We start from the raw sequence: 27,473 nt of genomic DNA, 5'->3' as shown, positions 1-27,473 counted from the left end.
TGTGTTTTGACCTATTGTTTTTCCTTTTTTTCTATTTCGGTTATTGGTCACATTTTTTTGTTTGTTTGTTTTTTCTCTCTCAATTTTCTATTTGGGAAATTATTATGTAAAAGTTCATAGATTTTTAAGGATTGCCTTTGTGTACAAAGCTCTTTTTTCCCCCAATTTTATTATTTACCTTTAAATGCAAAAATCAGAAATTTCTAAGTCTTCTGTATCCAAATACTCTTTACATATTTTTAATAAAACACACACACACACACACACACACACACACACACACACACAAGCAAATGCACACACATGCATTGAAAAAGTCAATGGAGAAAGTTGGTAAGTGGCTTTAAACTCTTGCTCCTGAGAGCACCTCTAGTTAGATTATTACCGGGCAATTTTATTTCACTACATCATTATGCATGTTTTATTTCTCTTTAAATTGTTTCTAAGATAAACTAGATTATCAAATCACCATTTTAAAACATCAGAGATCTTACTGAATTAGCTTCACTAATTATTTAATAGAGAGTACAGGTCATCACAAGGCACAGGAGAAGCAGGAAAACCCCAGTGCTGGTTCCTGGCGCCTTCTTTATGCTCCATTATGACAATCTCTGGAACAGATGAACATGTAAGGGCTCTAAGCAACATGCTTGTTAAAAACAGAGTTGCTTCAATTTTGAAATATTCCTATTTGATACTCAGAGTTATGTAGCTTATGTGACATTTTCCTGGGAGCTATACCTATGCACCCATAGATTCAAGCTTTGTTTACCGTATGCACACCAGAACAGACCAGGCACACGCCACGAAAGCAGTCCTCAGAGCAGGACTCTTTGTCAGGATACACCATTAGTGTTTATGCCAGAAGGTCTGTTACTTGAAAGTTTCCAAGGAATTTTGACCATACCATCTTCCTTTTTCCTTTCTAGCCATGTGAGTGAGTGGTTTCTCCCCAGGTTGATCCTTGAGATGACTGCAATCCTATATAATACCTTGATGACAGCTTTTTGAGAGACCCTGGCTCAGAGGAGGCCAGCCAATCTGTGACCAGATTCTGATCTACAGAAACTACAAGATAATAAATGATAGGTAATGATTTTGTGGAGCTTGTTAGAGAAAGCCTAAATTACCTCAAACAGACAGTAGAAATCTGGACTTTGAGGATATGGCCAATGAGAGCTCAAAAAGAAATGAATAAGATGTTATTGGAAAGAATCGTTTATACAGAGCAGCAGAAAGTTTAGCAACTCTGTCACCTGCAGCAACCTGCAATGTAGAAAATGTGTCTAATGGACCATATATATAGCTAAGGAGATTTCCAAGCAACATGTTTAATGCTGCCTGATTTCTCCCTCCCTCCTTCTTTCCTTCCTTCCTTCCTTCCTTCCTTCCTTCCTTCCTTCCTTCCTTCCTTCCTTTCTTTCCTTCCTTCTTTCTTTCCTTCTTCCTTCCTTCCTTCTTTCTTTCTTTCCTCTTTCTTCCTTCCTTCCTTCTTTCCTTCTTTCTTCCTTCCTTCTTTCTTTCTTTCCTTGCTCTTTCTTTCTTTCCTTCCTCTTTCTTTTTCTTTCTTTCTTTCTTTCTTTCTTTCTTTCTTTCTTTCTTTCTATCTTTCTTTTTCTTTCTTTCTGTCTGTCTTTCTTTCTCTCTCTCTTGCTTTCTGTCTCTCTCTCTCTCTCTCTCTCTCTCTCTCTCTCTCTCTCTCTCTCTCCCCTTCCTTCCTTTCTTGCTTGCTTTCTTGTCTATTGTAAACTGTAAAAGGATAGCAGGAGATTGAGAGAAGGAGCCAGAACTTGATAGTTTTGAAAATTCTTAGCCTCTCCAACTGATAAATGATGCTAAACCCAAGAAATGTCTTCAAGAAAGATCAGTTCCATGGCATTTCTAAAGAGGCATGGTCTACAGATGAATCTGAGTGTTACTACCACATCTTCTGTCAACCTTCAGAAAGAGCAATGGCAGTGCCTCACAGGGATAGTCAGTCACACAAAAGGTTTTTTTAAGTGAAGCCTAAGGGTTTATGTCTGAGAGATTTATGGGCCTGATCTTGTCTAATGCAAGGACTCCAGTGCTGATCACAGGAGGTCCATAAAGGGGCAGAGCAGAGTGAAAAGAGGTTGTTTCAGCTCCCTCTGGCCCCACGGATCTACTGGCAATAAACAGTATGAGGAAACTACTCAGCAGAAAACAGGTGTTACCTTTCATGAAAAAAAAAACACACAAAAAAACTGACTCAGAGGGCAGAATCTAGAGCCCAGAGGAAGATGCAGAGAGCCCATCAGAGTTATTCCCTGGCATTGGGGCCCTAACGAGGAAAGTTCCAACAACTGCCAGGCTGGATTTCAGAAACGCTATGGACCAGTAATTCATGCTTGGTGTCCGTTTTCCCCTAGTCCTGTCCTGCCATGGTATACTGTGCACGTGGAAAGGCGTGGGGAGCAGATACCTTGTCTCTTTTGTTTCACAAGCCTACACAGCAAGAGGAGCTGTATGGAACAAACTACACATTAGGAACTACACCTGAGGGGTTTCATTCACATCTACTATGTTATTTGATCCTCAGTAAAATGTTATTAACAAGCCTATAAGGACAAATTTTATTTTTTCCCACCATAGCGGAAAACAACAGATTTCTATGTGTATCCACTATCATTAGAAGCTTTAATATAGAAGTTTGTGATTAGGCTTACTAGTTTGATATCATACTTGGGTAAAATAAAAATGTCTATATCCAAAAATTAGTTATGTTTTTCATACAATAGAAAACTAAGTAACACCAAATAATTGAATGGATGGAAAGAGGGTGTAGAAATAATCTGTAGAATTATTAACTTTTATTCATACGTTATCATGTTTTGAAGGTATATTAACACCAATACTGTCAGAAAGTGTTTAACAGTATCTATTTAAACGGAACACATGCATAACATAACTATACCCTGGCAACATCATTCTCAGGTATGTTGCTAGCAAAGAAGCCTGAATATATATCCCAAAACACATGTACATGAATGCACACAGGGGCACTATTCATAATATCACCAAACTGGAATAAAATGTCCACCAGTGGTCGAATGAATAAATATATTGCAGTGTATTTATACAATGGAATAGTCGAGAACGTGAGAATTCACAAATTACAACTATACACAGCAGCATATGGAGTAAAAGAAACCAGACACAAAAACTATGTTGCCATATGATTCTTTTAACCTGGAATTTAAACACAGCCAAGAGAAATATACTGATCTCTGATGTCAGGATAATCCTGCGGAACTAGGGGTTAGTGATTGTGTGGTGTAAGAAGGGAACCTTTGAGGCTTTTCATCCGTGAGTACTGAGTACTGTGAATACTGAGTACTGTGAGAACTGGGTTTGTTCACCTTATGAAATGATAAACTTATATGTATATTCCCCTTGCCAGCTGCAAACTTACATTTTTTTGTGCACTTTTATAAATGTAAGTTACAGTTCAGTAAGTTTATGTAAGAAAAAAATTAAGTTATTTTAATGATAATACATTATAAGTAATAATCCAGAAAAAAGAGGTAAGAATTTCTTTGGAAAATATTTTATTAAAACTTTACATTTAATGTAAGCGAGGAGAAAGAACAGGTTTTGTTTTAAAATTATTTCTGGGAACAACTATCTCATGGGTAAAGTAAAACAATATATAATCCATAAATTACAGTGCTAAGATTTCCATAGAATTAGCAAATCGACTACATTGTCTTAGGAAGCTGCAGCATTTCACGTGTGAAACAAGATGCTCATCGATTGTGTTATTCATGCAGTTTCATTTTGCAATTCCTTAAAAAGAAGGGATTTATTGCCTCATAGATTTGGGTAGGAATGACCCTTGGATTAGCTCCCATAGTCAAGAGGAATGCTCAAAGAATCGAAATGTCTCTTTTCTCCTTCTTTCCCCATCTCTCATCCTTCTTAGGTGTGTTTGGCTTCTTTCTGCAGGTGGCTTCCTGTGTGTAGTGGAGAGAAAGCTCCTCACACTCACATTCTCATCCTTAGTCTTTAACAAGAGATAATATGGCTCTCAGTGCCTCACTTTCTTCATCTATAAAATGGGGATAAGAGCATGTAGCTCATGAGGTTGGTGTGAAATTGGATGGACTTTGCAAGTGTCCTGAAGAGCACCTGGCACACAGCGACCTGCTGTGACCACCCAGCCTAGACCTCCCCCTTCAAGCTGGACTCAAACTTGAGATCTTATCTCGTGCCTCGTAAGCAGGAACATTTCCTAAACTGACCTCCTGGTATTCCCTACAAACCCACTTTTCCATCTGTGTGCTCAATTCTGCTAGTTGCTCAGGCCAATATCACCCTTGATGACTTTCTCTCATAACCTAACTCAAATTTCCTGTAAACACAGTCAGTTCCACCAGTGCTGTCTGCTAGAACTTTCTATACTGATGAAAAGGATCTATATCTGTATTGTCCAACATGGAAACATAGGCTCCTGGGGCTAACTGAATTTGTAGTTTATTTCATTTTTAGTAACTAAAATTTAAATGACAGCACGTGGCCACATCGGATGGTGCAAATATATCTTCAAAGTCTATCTAGAATCTCACCGCTTCTGATGAATTGCGTGACTGCAATCCTAGTCCAAGACATCCTGACCTCTTGTCTTATTATGTGATCAGCCTCCTTGGTGTCTCCACTTCTGCAGCCAGAACAACGTTGCTGGAATCCCTGTCACATCAGAGCAGCACCTCCCTGGATGTCTTCCAGATACATCTCTTCCTACTCAGAGCAAATGTCCAATACAGCCCCTACCATGAACTTTTCTCCTTGGTACCTTTCCGATTTTTCTTCACTGCTCTGCCTCTCATTCATTTGGTTTCAGGATTCTGACCTTTGCCTCAATGGGACATTCCCAACAAGGATCTTTCCTCTTGGATATTATTCTTCCTGGAACGCTCTTCCTCTAGATTTCTGCCGGGTTTGCTCTTTTACTTGTTTCATTTGTTTCCTTCACGTTCTAGCTAAGGCCCTTCTGTGTACAGTTTCTAAATTTTCAGTCCTCCTGCAGCACTTCCTATCATCTTCCACTAATGTATTCATTCGTCTTAGCCTGTAACACTAAGATTCTAGATATTCTGCTTACTCATTGTATTTACTGTCTGTCTCCTTCACTGAAATGAAAGCTCTATGAGGGAAGTGGTCCCCCTGTGCTTTGTTCACTGCTGTACCCTGAACACCTGGGACTATGCCAGCCCATAATAGGTTTCCCATGCACCTTTATACCCATTGAACAGATATGCTATAAATTCTGCAAGACTCACTTATATAGATTCTCTTCAGTCTTGTGAACATTTGCTTACTATCAACATACACATATGACTTCCATTAACTAGAGTTTTTAGGCAAAATACTTGAATTCTAACTAAAAGATGTATAGATATACCTAGCCTGACAAAGTTCATGATAACATTACTTTAAAGACGAACCTTCTGCTTGGTCCTTAAAGTTTCTCAGACAGATTCCTTTGCAGATTCCTCTTACAGTAAAATCAGTTTACTTATTTTTAGACATCACTTGTGTGTAGAACACCAAGGTGAATAAATGTTACTTTTTCCTTAATACTCTGTGTTTTACACTATAGCGAAACACTTTTTCAAATTTAGTGAAATACTGCTACATTAGTTCTCCTTTGAAAAATCTTATCATGAAGTTTCTTTTTAACACAGATATTCATTCTTATATTTTCAGTTAAAAATTCTATTAAATATTAGTTAACATTCCTTCAGAGTAAATTATGATTGTTATGAAAAACGTAAGCTCCAATGACTGTATTATTCTCTTAATTCATTAAAACTATTTGTAAATAGAAAAATATATTGTAATATATTATAAAGTACTATTACTAGGGTTCCATAAAAGTAATTTTTGTCAATATTGGCATCCACTGCAGTCAGCACTTGCTTGATTATAAATAAATTGATACTGAAAATCCTGAAATGGTTGTAAGATAACTTAATGAAACTGATAAAATCCACAGTTCTCAAACTGTGACCTGAGGTATCCTGGAGCGCCATAGGGAACTCAAAGAGGCACCATGGAGTATTTTAAATTTCCAAAAGAAACATAGAAGCACTCAACATTTATTGGACAACATCTGAACAACTAGGTGAAGGTAAGTCACAGTCTCAATGTTGTATCATTCTTCTCACTGATGTTATGTCTTTATGAACCTGGATTTTCTGTTGTTTTTTTTTTTCTGTAATAAACACCAAATACTATTAGACAATCAGAGTGAAACAGGAAATGAGGGTGGCAATGACTGATCAGATTTCAAGGATTGAGAAGTTGTGTTGTACCCAACTGGGCACACAACCCATGAGTAAGTGATTGTGGTTATTTAAGTAAAAGACAAAAGTATTATTTTAAAAATTTATGTGTAGTGCTTTTACACGTGACTACCGAGTTGCTGGGATATTAAAACGTATTAAGTTGTGTAAACCTAGCTACTTAATAAATGAAACTGTTAGGGAGTTTCCTCTGGCCTAGGGGCATTGTGAAACTATTACTGATAACAAAAAATTTGAGAACAAGTGGAGTCAGGTTGTTTTCTATTTTTACTTTTGTCATTTCTTGAAATTCAGGTTTATTCATATTTTTCCAGTTTTATTGAAATATAATGCACATACATCACTGTGTAAGTTTAAGGTATACAGCATAATGGTTTGACTCACATATTTTGTGAATTGATTACTGCTGCAAAAAGCTTACCTAGCATCCATCATCTCATATAGATGCAATAAGAAAAAGAAAAAGAAAAAAAAGAAATTTCCTTGTGATGAGAATTCTTAGATCTCTCTCTTAACAACTTTCCTATATTCCATACGTCAGTGTTAGCTATAGTGTCACCGAGTTGTACATGACCTCCCTAGGACTTATCCTTTAATTGAGAGTTTATTGAGAGTTTGACCACCTTCCTCTAGTTTTAATTTTTATAATTCTCATAAACATTTATAGGAAATGGTACGATGAATCTCTTAATGCTATAAAAATGATTTATGAAAGTGAATTTGTGGTCCTGGTCCTAACCACTTTCAGTTTGTTTATCACCAATAGAACTTCAAAACACAATTCAATTTGGATTTGTAACAAAAGATGATCAAACATAGAGAGGTTTCAGTTTCAGAAAAACTTCAAAACATAGTTTTGAAATGCTTTGCATTTGACAAAACCCAACTGAATTCTGCCAAGGCACTCTTTTCCCTAATTTTTTAAGCTCTTGTGTATTTGTAGAGAAATTTAATCCTTATGTTACTGATTAATTTACACTTAACTCATCAAAATGTTTGGTAAATGCTACAGCAGTTGATATCCAAAGAGCTTTATGAGAAGTTACATCTGGAAATTCTAAAGTTATATAAATCATTCCTGAACTTCTTTTCTTTAAACCAGAAAGTCACATTTCTCCAAAGCATGTAGAACTAGAACCTCAAATTTGACTTTATTTTGGTAGGGTTCAGGAACTGAGTGGGAGAAAACTAGTGAAACATTTTTGAGTGTTCCTCTTGTAAGCTATTTCAATGTACTGGACTTGGGTTGTCCCTAATAGAATATTATTTCAATAATTGAAAACCTGAGTAATAGTCAAATTTTTACATGTGTTGTCTTTTAGTGGAAATAGTCCAACTCTAAGAATAATATATTGCATTTTATTCATTTTACAAGCTCTCTTAGTGGAAGTAAATTTAACATAATAAGCCATAGAGGCTAATTTGTTATCTTATGTTTCATTGGCAAAAATTTCAAAACAAACATAATAGCCCCTGTCATAGTATTTTAAGTGATATAAACGTTGTCTATGCCCTCAAGAATGTGTCCTGCAGAAAACAACAGTTAACATGTTAAAAACCAAAAAACTTAAAAAAAATGCATTAGATCATGTCTGCAAAAGACAAATGTTTGTTATCACCCTGTTTTATTTGGCCTAACTTTTTAATGTCCTCAACATAAGGCATTAATGAAATAAAATTAAGCTCTAAGCAAATACTAAACATGAGTAATCATTTCTATTTGGCAATCAGCTTGCTAAAACACAATGTGTATTTCTCTTAGATACAAAAAGAAATAAAATTAAACTCTTAGCAAATACAAAACATGAGTAATCATTTCTATCTGGCAATCAGCTCGCTAAAACACAATGTGTATTTCCCTTAGATACACAAAGACAATGTCGTATCTTCAGGACATGTATTAGGTTAAACCATACAGAGTTGCCACTTTTAGGTTAAAAACTGGTCAAATATTGGCAATTTCACATGGTAGAACCCATATCTGTCCATATACTTATCTATATGGAAAGTATTATTTCTAGATGTATTGCTTTATCAGGAAGATCTAGTTTACATATTTTTATTATTATCATATTTATTTTTCTAATCCAAATTAAAAAAATTAATCTGGAAATGGACTTCATACCTTTTTAGTTCTTCAAGCTTATCAGCCAGGTTAGCCAGGTTGGGGAGTCATAACCCCTACATCTCAGTGGATTAAAAGGTAACCAATTTAGTTTTTACTGGGATCTACCTGTCTGCTCTGCACCTGTTGTCTTCACTCTGGGACCCGAGGTGATGGGATGCTTATGGTCACAGAGGCAGAGGGAAAGGGACAGCGTGAATGAAGGACAAACGGGCTCAGCAAACTTCCGTTGGAAAGTCCAACAGTCCACTCGTGCTCACGTATCATCGGCCAAAGCAAATCACATGGCAGACACTGTCAATGGAAGAGGAAAAATGCAATCCAACCAGGTGCCCCAGAGTGAGAGCAGAACATTGGTAAACAGTCCTCATGACTACAAGACTGACATAAAATTGAGGTCTCACATCAGGTAAGACCCACCGCAGAATGCAGACCTCCTTCAGTAATGCCTGTTTATTCCAAGTGCGACAGGAGAAGGATCTGTAACTATTAATGACAAGTTAATGCTGGGGTTATAAAAATTCATTATGCATAAAACGTAGAAAAGACAGTAGAAACTGTGTAGGATGAGGAGAGGATATTTAACCACTATGGACTTTCTTGGCTTCGCTTGGGTTCCACCTACTGCAGTGGGGCTGGAGCACGTAAAGTAGTGGGTAGGATCTGAACCAGCGTGAGGTGATGCTTCACAGAGTCCGACACACCGCTGCCCTCATGCCCCGTGTCTCCCTAAACAGTCAGTGGCAGATGCTGGTTCAGTCATGACTGAGGGGGAACAAAATAAGCCCATTATTTGATTTGTGGATTCTGGGCGGGTGTTGTGAGATTACACAGGCACACTCTCAGACACAGTGTCCTTTCCCTTATTTTCTTCTTGTCTTTTATTTGTAGCTAGAGGACTTCAGCCACCTGCACAGCCAGGTCCAGGAATGATAGACACCACCACAAAGTTTATCATTCTGTTTCAGAAGGAAGCAAATTGCATACACAAGATGGTCAAACTATCCACATGCTAGGAAGAGTACGTTCCTTAGACAATTTTGTACGGGAGACAAAAAAATTCAAGAAAAAATATTGAATAATAAAAAGAAAAGGTAATTTGCACAAATTGGACTGTACATTTAGTGGCTGAACATTAAATTTCTTAAAGTTAACCAGTTAACTAACTTGAATAATTTTTTCAGTAACCATTAATGACACAATTAAGAATCTTAGAAGCATCAATATTGTGATACTCCAGCTTTTTAAAGAAATTATTTTCAAATTAATTTTAATGTCTTCATCCAGAATGTTAGGTCAGACACAGCGCTAGTGTCATAAACTGCTCCCAGTGTACTTGTAAAAGGACAAAAGGGCTAAACTGATGTTAAATGGAAGGCACTATAGGTCATTTTCTCCAGGGTAGAGCTTTTTGTTTGATTTAAAAGGCATCTGATATTGTTAAAGGCTGGAAAGATGACTCATGAGGAAGGAATGTGAACCCCTTGCTTTGAGATCACTTTGCTGCCCTGACAGATTACAAGATAGGGCAGCAAGTAATGGGGTTAGGGTTAGGGTTAGGTTTAGGTTTAGGGTTAGGGTTAGCACAGCTCTAGTGAAACTATTTATGATCGGACTAGTTAGTTTTATTAATTCTGATCTGACCATGTTCATTATTCTTTTTAAATGTAACTACTCCACATTCGAGGAAGGGAAAACATCGTGACAACATCACACAACATTGAGTAATTCAAATACGAAGCATTACTTTAAAATACGATAGTAAATATATTTTTAATGTAAATATGTCAAATGCATAATATAAACTAGCCAATGTGATTTTCCATAGAGGCATTCTTTTTTTAATTAACCATTATTGATTATTGGCTGGAGTTTTGACGGTTTTCCCTTATAGCTTATAGTTCAACTTTTTGCAGAAGTTTTGATCGTTTTTAAGCAACCTGCTATTTTCCATGCTTGAGTCTCCGTCTACTGTGTAGCCCCAGAAATATTTTTACTTCCCCGTTTCCTTTCAGTTGCTTTCTTGGCATCTACTTCGGTGTCATCCTGTTCTCCAGATGGTAGGTCCTTGCCTGTGAGCCACGGCTCAGATATTCCAATATGAACTTTTCTAGATCCTTCCTATAATATGCGCCCTCAGCCGCAGAGTTTTATTGAGCTCGCTCTAGGCTTTGTGGCTTCCATGGCACGACTGTCTGGGCTAGGATTTCACTTCAAAGGCCTAAATCAATCCCTTTCTCATCTGCTGCTTCCAAGATTCAAATTCCACACTCCCACTGAGCAAAAGATCAAATCAATGATTCACCTTTTTTTTTTTTACATTGATATTCCCTTCAGTATGTTTTTACTGCGTCTGACATGCCAACTTTTCTACAACTACCTGTCGATGTAATCCCGTCTACTACTCAGAAACCACTTCCAAGTTATCTCCTTCACAGTTGTAATGTGAGCTTTCTATGCATTGCTAAACTAAACTAAAAGTTGAATTTACTAAGTTATTTGAAAAGAAATGATCAAATTCTTAAAGTTCTTTTCTGTAAGGTTTTTTTTTTTTTTTAAATCAGGTAGACTTCATATTTCTGTGGATTCATGGTTTATTTCTTACATAAGTATATTTTAACATTAAGAAAAATGGTTACATTTATTATTAGGAAGGATGAAAAAGTTAGATTTCACGCCCTTGGGTTGGTTTCTGCTTTTCAACATGGAGTTCTCTGCTTTAAGGAAGGGTTTTTGGCATGATTTAATATTATCTATTAATCCCTTATGTTCAGTGGCTTAATAGGGGTCTTAAGGAGCCCTATCCACAAAACATCGTGAGCCATTTTTCTTGCATCTGTGCCTGGGAATACCTAGGGTACTTTTCTTAACAAACTCCAACCTCCAAACCTCTGACCACACCATGGGCAGTGAATCTTCACAACAGAGATAAGTCTACTATTTTCATGAGCTTCAGCTGAAAGAAACATGTAGCTTATAATAGGACAAACTCTTTGCTAGTCTCATCTGAGGAATGAATTTTATTGGAGCTGAGGTAAGCATTGTGTTCCTCAAAGAAATTTTATTTAAAAGGTTAAACTGAGTCAAAGGAATAAATACTTATAAAATGTTATGGTTCAGACTTTCTAATGGATGCAAATATTATTGTTTTGTCGCAGTCCTACAGGATAGCTATTCTTTGGTTTAATTCAATATCCTAAATAAGTGTATGCTGAGTTTAAACAATAAATCACAAAAGCTATTTGTCAGCACTATTTTCCGATTGCATTTGAAATTCCTCCATCTTTATGCTAAACCTCATTCCAATACACAGGCATGACAACAAGACTGATGTAATTATCTAAACAGGAACAAAGAAGGTTCTGTCCATAGTTGCAAATGATGTTGACCCAAAACCACTCCCTTGGCACTGAGTGCTGAGTCCTCTGCAGATAAAAGGTTGAATGCACCAAAAGCATTGTTTGGGGAGTAATCCCAGGGAACTAGAGCAACACTGCAGATGCTCAGACATTGAGGAAGGAAAGATAATTGATAGTCCCAAAGTGCTCAGGCAATTCATGACTAAAGGCAAATAAAATAGTTTGAGGATCTTTTATATTTCTTTCCCTTTGAAGGGGAAAATGTTCTATTCATTTATAAATAGGAGGAATTATAGTAAAAATCAAAAATGGAAGGGGAGGGGTTGCAGCAACCCATATGAGAAGATTAACAGTTTTTACAATAATTCAGAGTCTAATTAACTATCTGAATGAATAACCAACTTTACACGGTTGAAATTTACCTGCTTGATTTTCTGATTAATAGTAAAGTTATGAACAAGAAGTAGAAAATAAGGTGATGTTGTTTAAATGCTGAGTGAGAAGACTTGGACTTGTATAGTTACCTGAGTACTCCCACAGCTTCTCATATACTGATGGAACTTTAACAAATTCATGATCATTTTAGACTAGTTTCTTTAAATGAGTAGGAGATAATACACTGCTTGATTTTTTTTTTTTGTCAGAGAGATGCCGTGGGATGAAATCAAATAATGTATGGGAGATTTCTGTGCTAATAATAAAGTAATAGAAGTTCTGCTGTCATCAAAGGAACCTCCTATTTTGTTGATATCTTGAAATTGTGAATATCTCTGCATCCCTGTTCTAACTTGCTATTGGTTTAACTTCAAATGGCTTAATTTAAATATCCTTGGGTTAGCCTTACATATATTTCAAGTATTCTCTTTCTCATGTAATGATATAATTAGCATTTAAAGTAGTTCTTAGAAGGCAGGTTTATCATGACACATTAATTCTAATATTTACATATTTTTAATATATAGATTTTATATTAGAAATTTCCTTACATTTTAGATTTTTTCAAGTAACAAATTTCTAACATTTTAGAATATACTTGTGTGTTCCTAGACATAACAGTCTTCTATAATTTTGTGTTATGATCAAGGCACCCATGAAAAAACTAACAACACTGTAAATCAATTATACTCCAATAAAAATTTAAAAAAATTAAATTTAAAAAAAAGTACACATTGATGGCATTTACAGAACTAATACACACAACATTGAGAATTGTATTTCCATCCAAAAGTGTAGATTCAGTGATGTGGACTGAACTGTGTACCAGTTTGTGTGTCGTGTACCAAATTTGTGTGTTGAAAATAACCGGATGTGACAATATTTGGAGACAGGACCCATAGGGAGGAATTAAGGATAAATGAGGTCAAAAGGGTGGGGCCCCAATCTGATAGGGTTAGTGTCCTTGTAAGAAGAGGTGCCAGAGAGCTCCCTAGAATCCCTTCATTCTCTCTCTGTCCTTCACATGAAGACACAGCAAGAAGGAGGCCCCCTGCAAGCCAAGGACAGAGCCCTCCCTAGGGACCACTTTGGCCAGCACCCTGATCCTAGACTTCCCAGCCCCCAGACCTGTGAGACATAAAAGTCTGTTGTTTGCTTAAGTGAATAGTCCCTGATGTTTCATTATGGCAGCCTGAGCAGATTAAGTCATTAGGGCTGACGCATTTAACAGGATGTTAAGGACAAAGGAATTTGTAAGAATCAGAAATCTAGATTTTTTTCTTTTTACTTTCTTTACTGCACAGAAATAAATTCTATTAACTCTTATTCTCACTGAAAGGATATAAACTACCCTCAGAATTTTCTTCAACAATTCTAAAGATAATTGGGTGAATATCTTTTGATAATTTCAAATTTTAAGGCAAACGATAACCTTATCATGGGATGTCTTCCTTAATTTGCAGCCTTTAAACCTTATTCTAGTTATTTACATTCAGGAAAAAACAAATGCCAATAAATTCTAAATCCAAACCATCTGAGAATGATTTACCAACTTGCTCTTTTTGTTAGGCAATTTTATTAATTGTGAGAACAAATCAATCTTCTCTACCTGACGTTGGCCATGGTTCCAGCTGGCAAATGTTCAACAGGAACTTTCATGAGGGCATAGGTAGAATAAGTACCAGAAACCAAATATGCAAGCATTTCTTTTCCAATTATAGGTATATTCTGTGTATCAAGCACTTTTAGCAGTATGTTTGCCAAAGACATAGAAAGAACAACATTGCTGACAAACGTCACCGGGTTCGGAGTCCATTCATGAGCTTCCCTTAAAGACTGACTTTTTTCAAACTGATCAGCTGTATCTCTTCTGATGATTTAAACACTGAAACTTCCTGAGACCTTAAAATCAAAACCAGGAGGTAGAGTATAAATCACTGAAATGCAAGTTCTCTTCAACTGCATATTTATGGTTAAAAAAGAGACCGTTAGAGAACGCGAGAGCTTTTTCCATTTTCTGCATTAGAGAACGCGAGAGCTTTTTCCATTTTCCTTTTACAAATTCTATTTCTTCCTTTGGCTTGTGTCCAGTTAGGCAATGACATGTATGAATTATCCCGTGTGGACAAAGAATTCTTGTAGGCAGAAAAGAGAGATAAAAATGAAGATGATGTCATAGACTAGAACTGTGTTTTAGAAAAAGAGAAAGGGGGGGAGTTCATTTCCTTTCACCATAATTGGACCTAAGTATTCCACCTCGATACATGTGGTACAAGACAGCATGAGTCTCACTTATCGATGAAGTTTGTGTACCTGGCACTGAGGTAAGTATTAACATGCATTATTTTCTTATTCTTCACAAATTGTAATGGTTGATAGTAGTTTACACAATTTTATAAATTTATTTATTTTTGGCTGTGTTGGGTCTTCGTTGCTGCGTGTGGGCTTTCTCTAGTTGTGGCGAGCGGGGGTTACTCTTCGTTGTGGTTCACGGGCTTCTCATTGCAGTGGCTTCTCTTGTTGCGGAGCACGGGGTCTAGTGCGTGGGCTTCAGTAGTTGTGGCTCGCGGGCTCAGTAGTTGTGGCGCACGGGCTTAGTTGTTCCACGGCATATGGGATCTTCCTGGACCAGGGCTCAAACCCATGTCCCCTGCAGTGGCAGGTGGATTCTTAACCACTGTACCACCAGGGAAGTCCCTACACAATTTTAAAGAAAGGAAAATAAGGTTTAGAATTACTTAAATCATGTTTTCTCAGTACCATGGCTTATTCGTGGTGGTGCCAGAGTTACCTGTCAAGTCTGTCTGGTTGAAATGCCCCTGTGAACTCGCTTCTTTTATGTGGTCTCTGTATGGAAACTGGCCTCTTCACTGATATCGGCCTGATATCAGGAAGTGTTCTGTATCCAGATAGGCAGGTCTCTGAGAATGTGGCAAAATACACACACAGAAAAATGCACCTTAAGTAAAATTCACAGAAAGCAAGCAAACGTACCTTCTCACACTGATTTTCATTTCAGTGATTTCTAGTATTCTCTTCTCGAGTTACTTGCTGTGTGATTAGACAACTTAGATACGGGGGCAGACCTTCCAACTTAGGCAGGTCGGATCTGGGGGACCTGACGACGCAGGTCTAGTTAATAAGATGCACTGAGTTGGCTGAGCAGAAGTTTCAAGCAAGCTGTCAGGCGTGTCTGAGATGAAATAATTGGTTCCCCAGCAGATGGCAGCAAAAGCAAAACACAGGCAGGGAGGGTGGCCGAATCTGCCCAATTGGACAGGATCAAAATCAGAACTGCTCCTTGACAGGGAGCAGATCCAAAGGCAAGAGGACATAAGGTTGAGGATGCCCATCTCCAGGTAACTTGACAGTTATGAGGAGAGAAGAGAACAAGAGCATCACAAACCGTGTTGACCCGACCTGGGTAGCAAAAAAAGATCAGACCGAAGGACACCCTGTTACAAAAACTCCGCATTTAGGGGCAGAGAGGCAGTGCATGTGGCTGGAAACGAGACCAAAGAATAAAAGGTAAGAGCCGAGCAAAATAGATCTCACCATAGTCTCACCATAAACAGACCAGGCTGTCACTGGACAGCCCAGGAGGGCCTGTCGGAGGGGCCAGTTGGTAAGAAAAGAGATGACACAATCTATCCTTCTGGGTTCAAATGTTTTAAATGAAAAGAAAATATTGCTTTCTGACTCCATAGTGATGGGGCTGAATTGTGTCTACTATTCAGAGATGACCTTTTCTATGACAAGATTCTCCTCAGAGCACTGGGAGATGAAGTATTAACCTACATTGTATTCTTCTATAAGAGTGAAAATTACCTACGTGTTGAGGAAGTTCTTAGCAAGATAAAACTCTATCTCCATGTGTTTTGCTGCTTGGGGTGTGGGTTAGAAGGGATTAAAGACAAGGAAGAAACAGAGAAGTTGAACATTCCTTTCTCCATTGATTTAATATATTTTTTTATATTTCTGTTTTAAAGATTCTGCTAATCACTTCAGAAAGTAACATATGATTGAGAAATTAAACAGTCCTGATCCAGTGGTAGGAAGGTGTATATAAAGCTATAAAGCGTATCATAATGTAAAATGATCAGCTTTACATTGATGATGTGTAAATTTACAATCATGCTGTCAGGGATATTGATGGAAACCAGGCCCCTGAATTCCACATTTTCCTCAGGATTACTGTTGTGGTTTTCTTTTTTTTTGGAGGGCCTCCAAATTTTCACATAACATCCTCTGATCAGATATTACATTTCACATGTAGTAACCTTGATGTTTCCAAACAGTTTCTGAATATTTAACTATAAATATATGAGCAAACCTAAAAGCAATAACTCATTTTGAAAAATTAAGAACAAACACATTTATTCTCTTCCATCAAATTCAGTCTTTAATTTCTTTGTGACTATGAGCTCTATTGAAATAATAGATAATCTAGAACATTGAATTGTTATAAAATTTTCTCTTTCATTTATATGTACATAATCTTGTTGACTTGACTGATTTCAAGTCTAAATAAATACAACAAAGGTTCTCATACACTGCAACAGGAATCCACACAGTTTTTCTGTAAATGGACAAATAGTAAGTATTTCAGCTTTGTGACATACGGCTTCTGTCACAATGACTTAACTATGGCATCCTAGCAGGAAAGCAGCCACAGATAATATGTAAAAGAATGGGTGAACCGTGTTCCAATAAATCTTTGTTTACAAAATTAAGTAGCAGGCTGGACGGATTTGGTCCACAGGCTGTAGTTTCTGACCTCTGCATTAGAATTGCTCTTTCTTACTGCTTTGACTTTCAATCATCCCCCAACTTTCAAAAGGTCTATATATAACTTGTATTATTATGTGGAATAGTTGTACATATGTGTACTCCTGCCAGGGTTGTGTATGTGTCTGTGGCCCTCTGATTCACCCTTTTCTCCCAGTTTTACAAACAGCAATGTTGGGCCTAACAGCATAGTTACAAGAAGGAAAAAACTATCTAGCGTAGCTTTTCCCTCCTCAATTTTCTGTATAAAACAGTCTCATAGAAAACCAACACTGTCTATGGAATCCTGGGATGTTAAATGGGACGGGACCCTAGTGATCATTTAGTGTAAGTTTCTATCATGCAGATGAGGATATAAAGATAAAGAAGTGAAGTGATTACCTAGATCTATGTAGATATGGAACACAAAACAAATGCAACTCCACAGTTGAAGTCCAGCCTTCTGAGCCTTTGATATAGTGCTCTCCTCACAAAGTCCAATAACATCCTAAATGTCTATCATAATCACCTGATGAACAGCAGTACAAAAGAAGGAAATACAACAGGAGCAGACTGAAATCCTGGTTGTAATCAAGATTCATAGAATGCTGGTTTCACTCCTCTTCCAGGCTCTGAAACTGACTCCCAATAAACTTGAATTCCCACAGCTCTGTCAATATCACTAGTTATAAGGCATTAAATATTTAATAAAGTGTAAAGGGTATATTTTTTCCATTTTAGCAATGGAGGCTGCACACTTCCATCTTTAAAAAGTACACCTCTGACAGCAAACTCTGCAGAGGGTGAAACGAATTCATTTCTGTAAATCTCTATAAGCACTTCAGAGTTAACAACCCAGCTCTGATCTGCATGCTGGAGAAATGCATTGGTTGTGAAAAATGGGGCCATTTATTTTAGGAAAGTGAAGGTCAGTCTAGTTCTGATATAGTGTGTGTGTGTGTGTGTGTGTGTGTGTGTGTGTGTGTGTTCCCCTGTGAGCTGGTGGAGATGAGCAGAGTGTGTCTGGAATGTGATCTCCAGGAGGGTACCAGAAGCTGGATGTGAGGTTGCTAGGCAATTTTCCCTATTGTTTTAAACAAACTGCATAGGGCTGGCAGCAGCTGTCAGAGTTCCTGGCTCTTAAGAATAACAGAGCTGAAAAACACAAAGAACAAAGGTCTTCCACAATAAAGGGCCATAAATAACGGGAACTTTCTGTGCCAGTAAATGCAGGCACTTGGAGTTAAAGCAATTAATAAAGTTAACAAACACAAGAGGTCATTTGAATTCTATTTGTTGTCAAATACTTCTTCCCCCCAGACACTTTAATTTAAATAGTAACACAATCTGAAAAGAGGGTGGTCGGCTGTGATTTTAATCAATTATCCCTTTAAAATCTCCATCTTCTTGCTTGTTTATTTTGACTTTATTCATGGAGAATTTCACCTCAAGGGCAACAGTATAAACTTTCTCTAAATGTGTTTTAAAAACCTTAAGTAGAAACAAATTCTACAATTTATATTAGAAAACAATTCACTCAACTGAACAATCAGCACAAGACTCCTTCTTTTTACCCCTCACATGGGCCACCCCCATTCCTCACATCTTCCACCTTCATCATGGAGATGGTTACCCAAGGCTACGTGTGTAATGAAATTGGATAGACCTACACACACCAGGTCATGTGTAGCTGTAGATGTATGAATAACCTCTGTGGGTGGAACCTTTGTCAGTTTCTGGGTTGTGACATTGCACTATGGTTGTGTAAGAGATTGTCCTCAGAAGAGGCTCTGAGGGATGAGATTTGTCTCTACATAGTTGTACAACCTTCTGTGAAGCTAAACTTATTTCAAAATAAAAATTTATAAAAACCAAACAGGTCCTTAATTTTTAATATTTCAAAATTACAGATTTTCCCCCCTTAAACAGTGAATCCTAGCACTGTTGGTTTAATTCCTGACAATGCGTAGATGATTCTTTCCTTCAAGTGATTTGTGCTTCAGCATCCATTTCAAAATAATATGAACAGTGTAACTCAGACATTTCCTGGAAATCAGGGTTTTTTGACATACTGTTGGACTGAAAAGTTAGTGGGATAATGATTTTTTTTAAATCTATTCATGGAGTCTAAATCATTGGGAAATTAAAAATCAAGGATCATTCTGAATGGAGTCAAGGCTTAAGAGTCTGTACAGTAAGAAACAAGGTAAACTGGAGCTGGAGGAATCAGGCTCCTAGACTTCAGACAATACTACAAAGCTACAGTAATCAAGACAGTATGGTACTGGTACAAAAACAGAAATATATATCAATGGAACAGGATAGAAAACCCAGAGATAAACCCATGCACATATAGTCACCTTATCTTTGAGAAAGGAGGCAAGAATATACAATGGAGAAAAGTCAGCCTCTTCAATATGAAGAGGTGCTGGGAAAACTGGACAGCTACATGTAAAAAAATGAAATTAGAACACTCCTTAACACCATACACAAAAATAAACTCAAAATGGATTAAAGACCTAAATGTAAGGCCAGACACTATAAAATTCTTAGACAAAAACATAGGCAGAACACTCCATGACATAAATCACATCAAGATCCTTTTTGACCACCTCCTAGAGAAATGGAAATAAAAATAAAAATAAACAATTGAGACCTAATGAAACTTAAAAGCTTTTGCATAGCAAAGGAAAACATGAACAAGATGAAAAGACAAGCCTCAGAATGGAAGAAAATATCTGCAAATGAAGCAACTGACAAAGGATTAATCTACAAAATTTACAAGCAACTCATGCAGCTCAATATCAAAAAAAACAACCTAATCCAAAAATGGGCAGAAGACCTAAATGGACATTTCTCCAAAGAAGATATACAGATTGCCAACAAACACATGAAAGAATGCTCAACATCACTAATCATTAGAGAAATGCAAATCAAGACTACAATGAGGTATCACCTCACACCAGTCAGAATGGCCATCATCAAAAAATCTACAAACAACAAATGCTGGAGAGGGTATGGAGAAAAGGGAACCCTCTTGCACTGTTGGTGGGAATATAAACTGATACAGCCACTATGGAGAACAGTAGGGAGGTTCATTAAAAGACTAAAAATAGAACTACCATATGACCCAGCAATCCCACTACTGGGCATATACCCTGAGAAAGCCATAATTCAAAAGGAGTCATGTACCACAATATTCATTGCAGCTCTATTTACAATAGCCAGGACATGGAAGCAACCTAAGTGTCCATTGACAGACAAATAGATAAAGAAGATGTGGCACATATATACAATGGAATATTACTCAGCCATAAAAAGAAACAAAATTGAGTTATTTGTAGTGAAGTGGATGGACCTAGAGTCTGTCATACAGAGTGAAGTAAGTCAGAAAGAGAAAAACAAATACCATATGCTAACACATATATATGGAATAAAAAAAAAAAAAGAAAAGTTCTGAAGAACCTAGGGGCAGGACAGGAATAGAGACGCAGACGTAGAGAATGGACTCGAGGACACGGGAGGAGGAAGGATAAGCTGGGACGAAGTGAGAGAGTGGCATGGACATATATACACTACCAAATGTAAAATAGCTAGTGGGAAGCAGCCGCATAGCACAGGGAGATCAGCTTGGTGCTTTGTGACCACCTAGAGGGGTGGGATAGGGAATGTGGGAGGGAGACACAAGACAGAGGAGATATGGGAACATATGTATATGTATAGCTGATTCGCTTTGTTAATAAAGCAGAAACCAGCACACCATTGTAAAGCAATTATACTCCAATAAAGATGTTAAAAAATAAATAAATAAAATTCATATGGAATAAGCAAAAAAAAAAAGAGAGGGCATTTCCTTCCCAACTGAACAATAGATTCAGCACAATAGACATCTGGGTTTGCTTTGTTTGGTTGGTTTTTAAACTGACAAAATTATTTAAAAACTCATGAGAAATGCAAAGGCCTAAGAAGATCCAAGGCAATCTGATGAAAACTACACAAAAGAAAAGAAAGAGGATTTACTCTGACAGTGAGAAGACCTCCTATAAAGCTGTCATGATTAAGCCCCTGTGATTCAGTGCAGTGACAGATAAGTAGGGAGAAAGTTCAGAAATAGGACAAGCATACGTGGTCCCCTAACTTACAACAGAAGTCACACTGCAGTGAAGGGAAGAAAAGACTGCCACTTCAGTAGACAGTGCTGAGTGGATTAGATATGCATATGGAGGAAAGTAGATGTTTTGTGCGCTCCAGCCGTAAAAACCAATTTCAAATACAGTGCAGATTGAAAGGTGAGTGGCAAACAAGCCGTTAGGGAACGAAATAAAAAGCAACATCATCAATTTCGTGAGGGCAAACATTTCTCAAATAAGACAGAGAAAGCACTAACAATACTTTTTAATTTTAATATAGTCAAATTAATCAATTTGACTACATTAAAATAAATAATGTTTATCAAAAAGACACTATTAAGTGAGCCAAAAGGCAGATTAACAGATGTATTTTGCCTTACGTGCATTTGACTTAAGATTCCTATCTAAAATATATAAATAATATTTGCAGACCAGTATTAATTAAACAATGCGATAGAGAAATGGGATGATAACTTACTGACGAGGATAACAAATGGCCAAAAAATACTAGAAGAATCTCTTTTAATCAGCATCAAAACTCAAATCATAGTGCTCTAACACAAATCCTAAAATGACTACAGAGAAAATATTGTTTTTAATGACCAAATGTTTTCAAAGATTTCAAGTTAGTTAAGAAATAAGAATTCTCTCCGGCTGCAGATAGGAGTTAATTTGGTGTATTCTTATTAGAAACTGTCAACAGTATCTAGTAAAAATGCCAGACACCCTATATACGAATCAGCATCCACTCCTAGGTATAACTTCAGTAAAGTACACTGAGAGGTTGCTGGTACTCTGAGGACCAATGCTGGGATGCACACATCACCACCCTTCCCATTGGATCCAAGGATTGTGTAGGTTTTGTCAAAGTGTGATGAGCTATTTTGTCTTCTACTTATAATCTAGGTATAATTGCTTTTATTCCAATGTAATTAGAAAATCAGCTAAAACAGAAACTGATCGAGCTAGTGCAGACAATCCAGGCTATTAAAAATAATTTTTTTATTGAAATATAGTTGATTTACACTGTCGTGTTAGTTTCATATGTAGAGCAAAGTGATTTTTTTACATTCTTTTCCATTATAGGTTATTACAAGATATTGAGTAGAGTTCCCTGTGCTATAAGTGTTTGTTGGTTAACTATTTTATATATCGTGGTGTGTATATTTTAACCCCAAACTCTTAATGTATCCCTCCCCACCTTCCCCTCTGGTGACTATAAGTTTGTTTTCTATGTCTGTGAGTCTGTTTCTGTTTTATAAATAAGTTCATTTGTATCATTTTTTAAGATTTTACACATAAGTGATATCATTTGATATTTGTCTTTCTCTGTCTGACTTACTTCATTTAGTAATCCAGGCAATTTCAAAAGAGTATATTTTCAAGTAAACTGAAGAACACCAGGTTTGTTATTCCTTTACTAGTGCTCAAGGACACTCCTGTTATATCTGACAAGAATTTCTCAGGTTCAGTGTTTTTGGGGCTTTTGTGGTCCCATAATTGCAACTTGCAGTAACTCGTAAGTGACAGCAGTGTTGACAGGAAGTACCAACAAAAGTTTTGAAGCACTGAGATGCTGAGGACGGTGTAAACCGCTTTGTTGCCCAGTGTTGTTTTTAATGCTGACCACCATGGAATGGTCATGATTAATTTGGTGCCACATTTATACCCTCTAAAATGCAGCTTTGACTGAATTTGTCTGGGTAATACTTTCATTTCATGGATGAGGACATTGAATCTCGGTAATCACCTTATCCAAAGTCACACAGGTGATGGGTGACATAGTCAGAAGCAGCTTACATACATTTACACTTCTCAGCAATCCTTACATGTAATCTCTACCCTCCAGTTCATCAGCCATATAGCAGGTGGTTCCAAACATGCTTTTTTGTTTGTTTTTGTTAACTGGGTTCAGATGTTAGCCCAGGAATTCACTAACTGGAGGTATTCAAGCTTCCTGTTTAAACTCTCCAATCCTCTGTTTCCTTATCTGTAAAGTGACGCTCCTAATGGATAAGGTTGTATAAAGGTATAAATGAGTTTCTATACATAATGTGCTTAGTTTACTTGATGTTACTAATTTTGTTTGAGATAAATTCATTTATATTTTACTATAATTTTTAATTTTTTATCTTACATTAGTTTGGAGACATCTAAGATTAAGGATTAGATCAACTAAGAAATAAATTGCAAATCAACATTTTCATAAAATATATGCATACACAATTAGTCCTACATCTTTTCAAGATATAATCCATTTCTCTTTTTTATTTTTCCCTAAGGAAACGACCCTAAAACTCACTAAACAGAGGTAGTTTATCATAATTCTTTTGTTAAGTAAATAGGGTGATAAAAATGATAATAAATGATAATTAAGCCAAACACTATATCAAGAAAAATAAAGTCGTATAATATGTTTAAGTGAAACTTAAACTAAGTTCGTAGAGCAATGCACTGTTGTGGGAAATGCTTTGAGTTAAGGATAACAGGCTTTTGTTTTCTTTTCCAATTCTAGGTGCCTTGGAGTCAGTACATCTTTTAAATTAGAAATCGGTGTTTTGGCCAGTTCAACTTTTGCTACTAGACTCACTTAAGATTATGTATAGTGTCTGCCTTTTTCTTGTTAGCATCACATATTAATGAAATGTTTTCATATTTAGGATTAATTAATTAAGAATGAAAATCTAACCAAACAAAGTTAACGTTGAGAAACTACTGAATTACCCATAGAACATCCAGCTTTTTTGCTCTAAATCAGTAGCCAAACTCTGGGAGGGTTTGCTATTGCTACAGTCTTTGAAAAAACACCCTAGGGTGCCAGGATCAACCGCCAAAAAAGAAAGCAAATAATAATACCAAATATCAAAAGCTACTTTTCACAGCTCAACTCAGAAACAGAGGATTATGAAAACATTACTTGTTATAGTCATAACAAAAACCCAAAATTTTGTGTCAAGGCAAGAGTAGTTCTGAGCCTTTCAAAATTCCAGCTCAAACGGGATCCCTGATTAAAATATTAAAAGGAAAAAAGGAGAGCCTTTGAGGTACCAGGATTAAGCATAATTGAGCTGAAAATACCACATTTGAACCATAATTCAACAAACACATTTATTATACTAGCTTTACGGTGTTATTCTTGTGTGGCTTTTAGATAGTATAGCATTTAGCTTTGGCTTTGCTAAGTAGCATCTCTGAATTTAGACTATGAAGAGAAGGGTTGTCTCCAACCATCCTTAGTAGCTTCCATTTCTGCTCAGAGTGGTTCGGAGTGAATGTGTGGGTTTCACTAACAGTTCCACACATTTCTCTGTGGGCTTTCTAAGCTGAAATAATTTACCAATTTTGAGAAACAGACTTTTAAAAAACCCTATAATTTAGGATGAACAATTCTAGCCCTCACCATTATGTGTGTCTGAGAATCAGGTTGGAAATGGAGTATGTGTATAAGCACCTTTTCAAAAGGAAATTTCCATCAAGTGTACAGAATTGCTTTTGTTAATGTTATAGTATCTTTGTGAGTAGGATTTGGCCTTAGAAATAGTGTCCAAGTGTTATGAACAGTTGGTCTCCTGCTAGTTTTTGCAAGTAATGGATGAAGCAATGCTACCAGGAGGGCATAGTTTTCTGGAGTTAGAGCCCGATGAAGATTTAGCCAATTACCAGGTTGGATTGTGATGAGGTTGTTGATAGGCTGTCAGTTTTCAATAAGGAATAAGAAACAACATGGTCATTTCAGGGCAGGAAGCTCTGTGTAGAAGTTTTAATTTTAGTTTTAAATAGCAACCCATCTAAATATTTTCCTGTAACATAACTTAAGGAGAATTAAAGAAAATTCAAATGAAGGACTTGACTATTCTTAATGATGGGAATTTGCATTGTTTTTCCTACTTGCCACAATCCTAATTCATATTTTCATACAGGAGATATACCAGTTGTACATGTTTTCACCAATTTCTGTAATATTTCAGGCTAAATTAGAGCTAAATGAATATTACATGCTTGCTTATTCGTTTTACTAAAGGCAAGTAAAGAGGCATTTCTGAAGTCACTGTTCAGTAAGTAAATCCTTTCTAATTCAGCAGCTCAATCCTGGTGAATGAAGAGCTATTTTTAGTAGAGATTTATTATTTAATCACTATGCCATACATTTTTTTGAGCACCCATTATTTGATGGGTGCCATGCTAGGTGCGGGCAGTATATAGGCTAGTAAATTCCTCTCTGTGCCTGAAAAGAGGGCCCATCTCCTAGTGGAGAGAAGTTTTAAATCAGCATTTGTATCTTGTGTTGTGTTATATATGCCTGAGGAAGAGTTAGCTCGGATTTGAGAGACAAGGAAGTCTTTTGAGAAGCAATTTCTGTGCTGTTCTGAGCACGACAGAAGGCGTTTCTCGGGGAAGAACTACAAGGTGTGCTCACACAGTGACGTGAGGCTGCCGTTTCGAGGAGCTGTTATCATAATCATTTTCCTGTCTTTGAAATTCAGGCTCTAAATTTGTGCCTAATTTTTAAAATTGATCTTTGTTGGGCTATAGTTGTGTTAGTTTTAGGTGCACAGCAAAGTGAATCAGTTATACAAATACATGTATCCACTCATTTTTTGATTCTTTTCCCATATAGGTCATTACAGAGTATTGGGTAGAGTTCCCCGTGTTATCCAGCGGGTCCTCATTAGTTATCTACTTATATATAGCAGTGTGTATATGTCAATCCCAATCTCCCAGTTTATCCCTCCCTGCTACCCCGTACCTATTTTTATCATCAAGGAGCTTGCAAAAGTTGAATACGTACCCTGATCCTGAGTCACACTGCAAACTTGAACCTTTCCCATCTCTGACCCTGAAGGTGTGGTTAGGAGTCGTGGGTGAGGGGATTGCTTAGCGGGCGGAGGTCGGAGCAGACGGGGCAGTGGCTGAAGGGGGGGGTCACGTGTGGCCACCATCTGACCAGCCGCAAGTGACCAGGGCTACACACTACTCCTCTCAGAAAGGGCCAACCTTCCGTCTAGGTCAAGCTTCTCTCAATTTTGAAAGTTCATTTCCATCTTAATCTGATTCTCAAATTCTCAGTTTCTTTCTTTATTCACAATGACCCCAAGAATTTACTTGCCACTAGTAAATAGCTTTGACTACAGAATAAGCATCCTTCGATTTCCATGTTTCCCTAGACACGACTGCCTGTGTTTTCCATGGGCTTCCTAGGCCAGATAGTCATACTGAGTGCGGGTAGATTATGACTGGGGTTCTGGCAGACCACTGTACAGTTTAATATAATGGAGTGAAAGGAGCAGCTCACGGAGGACAGCTCTCACCAGGATGGTCCTAGGAAATAGCTTAAAGCAGGTGAACGTTTACTTTATAAAGCCTCACATCTTCTCTTCCTGCCTTTATCATCTTTCCCCTTCACGTGTGGGCAGCAACCATTCCTAGGTCTCCCCTCGGCAGTACAAGTCCTCCTGTGGAGCACGATGTCCTGCTCCAAGCATATCTGTTTTCTTTTCCCAAGTAGTTTTAGACAATCCCTGCTAAAGATATTATGACACTCGCAATCATCTGTCTACACCCTCAGGTATTAATCTAGTCTTACTTTCTCTGTACACTCTTGTCACCATAAAAGCGTATATATCTTCGAAACACATTGCATGCAGTGTGCGTTAATGCACGAGTAGCTGGTCCTAAAGGTACCCCACAGCATACTAGTGAGTTGGGGTAACGAGAAAAAGAAGCCTGAATCCTGTGGTTCAATATTTGTTTTAGTCTGAGTTCTCCAGAGAAACAGAAGAAGAATTTATATATGTATATATCCGTATCTCTGTATCCAGAGAGATCGATTTATCGTAAGGGGTTGGCCTATTCAGTTATAGAGGCTGAGAAGTCCCCATGTCTGCAGCTGGTGACTCAGGAGTGCTGACGGTGTAAATTCTACCCTGTGTCCTAGTCTGAAGGTAGGAGAAGGCAGATATCTCACCTTGAAGACAGACAGAGAGAGTAAACCCTCCCTCACTCTGCCTTTTGGTTCTATTCAGGCCTTCCATGGATTAGATGAGACCAACCCGCCACATGGGGGACGACAGTCTACAGATTCCCAAGTTTGTCTCATCCAGAAACCCACTCTCACACCCACAGCCACATTTAGCCAAGTATCCGGGCTCCCTGTGCGCCCGTGAAATTGCTGCATAAAATTAACCATCACAATTTGTATGGAAATGCGCTAAATAGACTTGAGCAATTATAAGGTCCAGAGTCTTACAAGCAAATAAGAGTACAGGTTTGACTGTGGGCTGGATTGCTCCAAGAAGGGGTGTGAAACTACAGGATTTCCACGGCATTTTGA

Source organism: Tursiops truncatus, chromosome 5, assembly GCF_011762595.2.
Source record: "Tursiops truncatus isolate mTurTru1 chromosome 5, mTurTru1.mat.Y, whole genome shotgun sequence".
Lineage (NCBI taxonomy): Eukaryota > Metazoa > Chordata > Mammalia > Artiodactyla > Delphinidae > Tursiops > Tursiops truncatus.
This window is presented reverse-complemented; position numbering follows the sequence as displayed.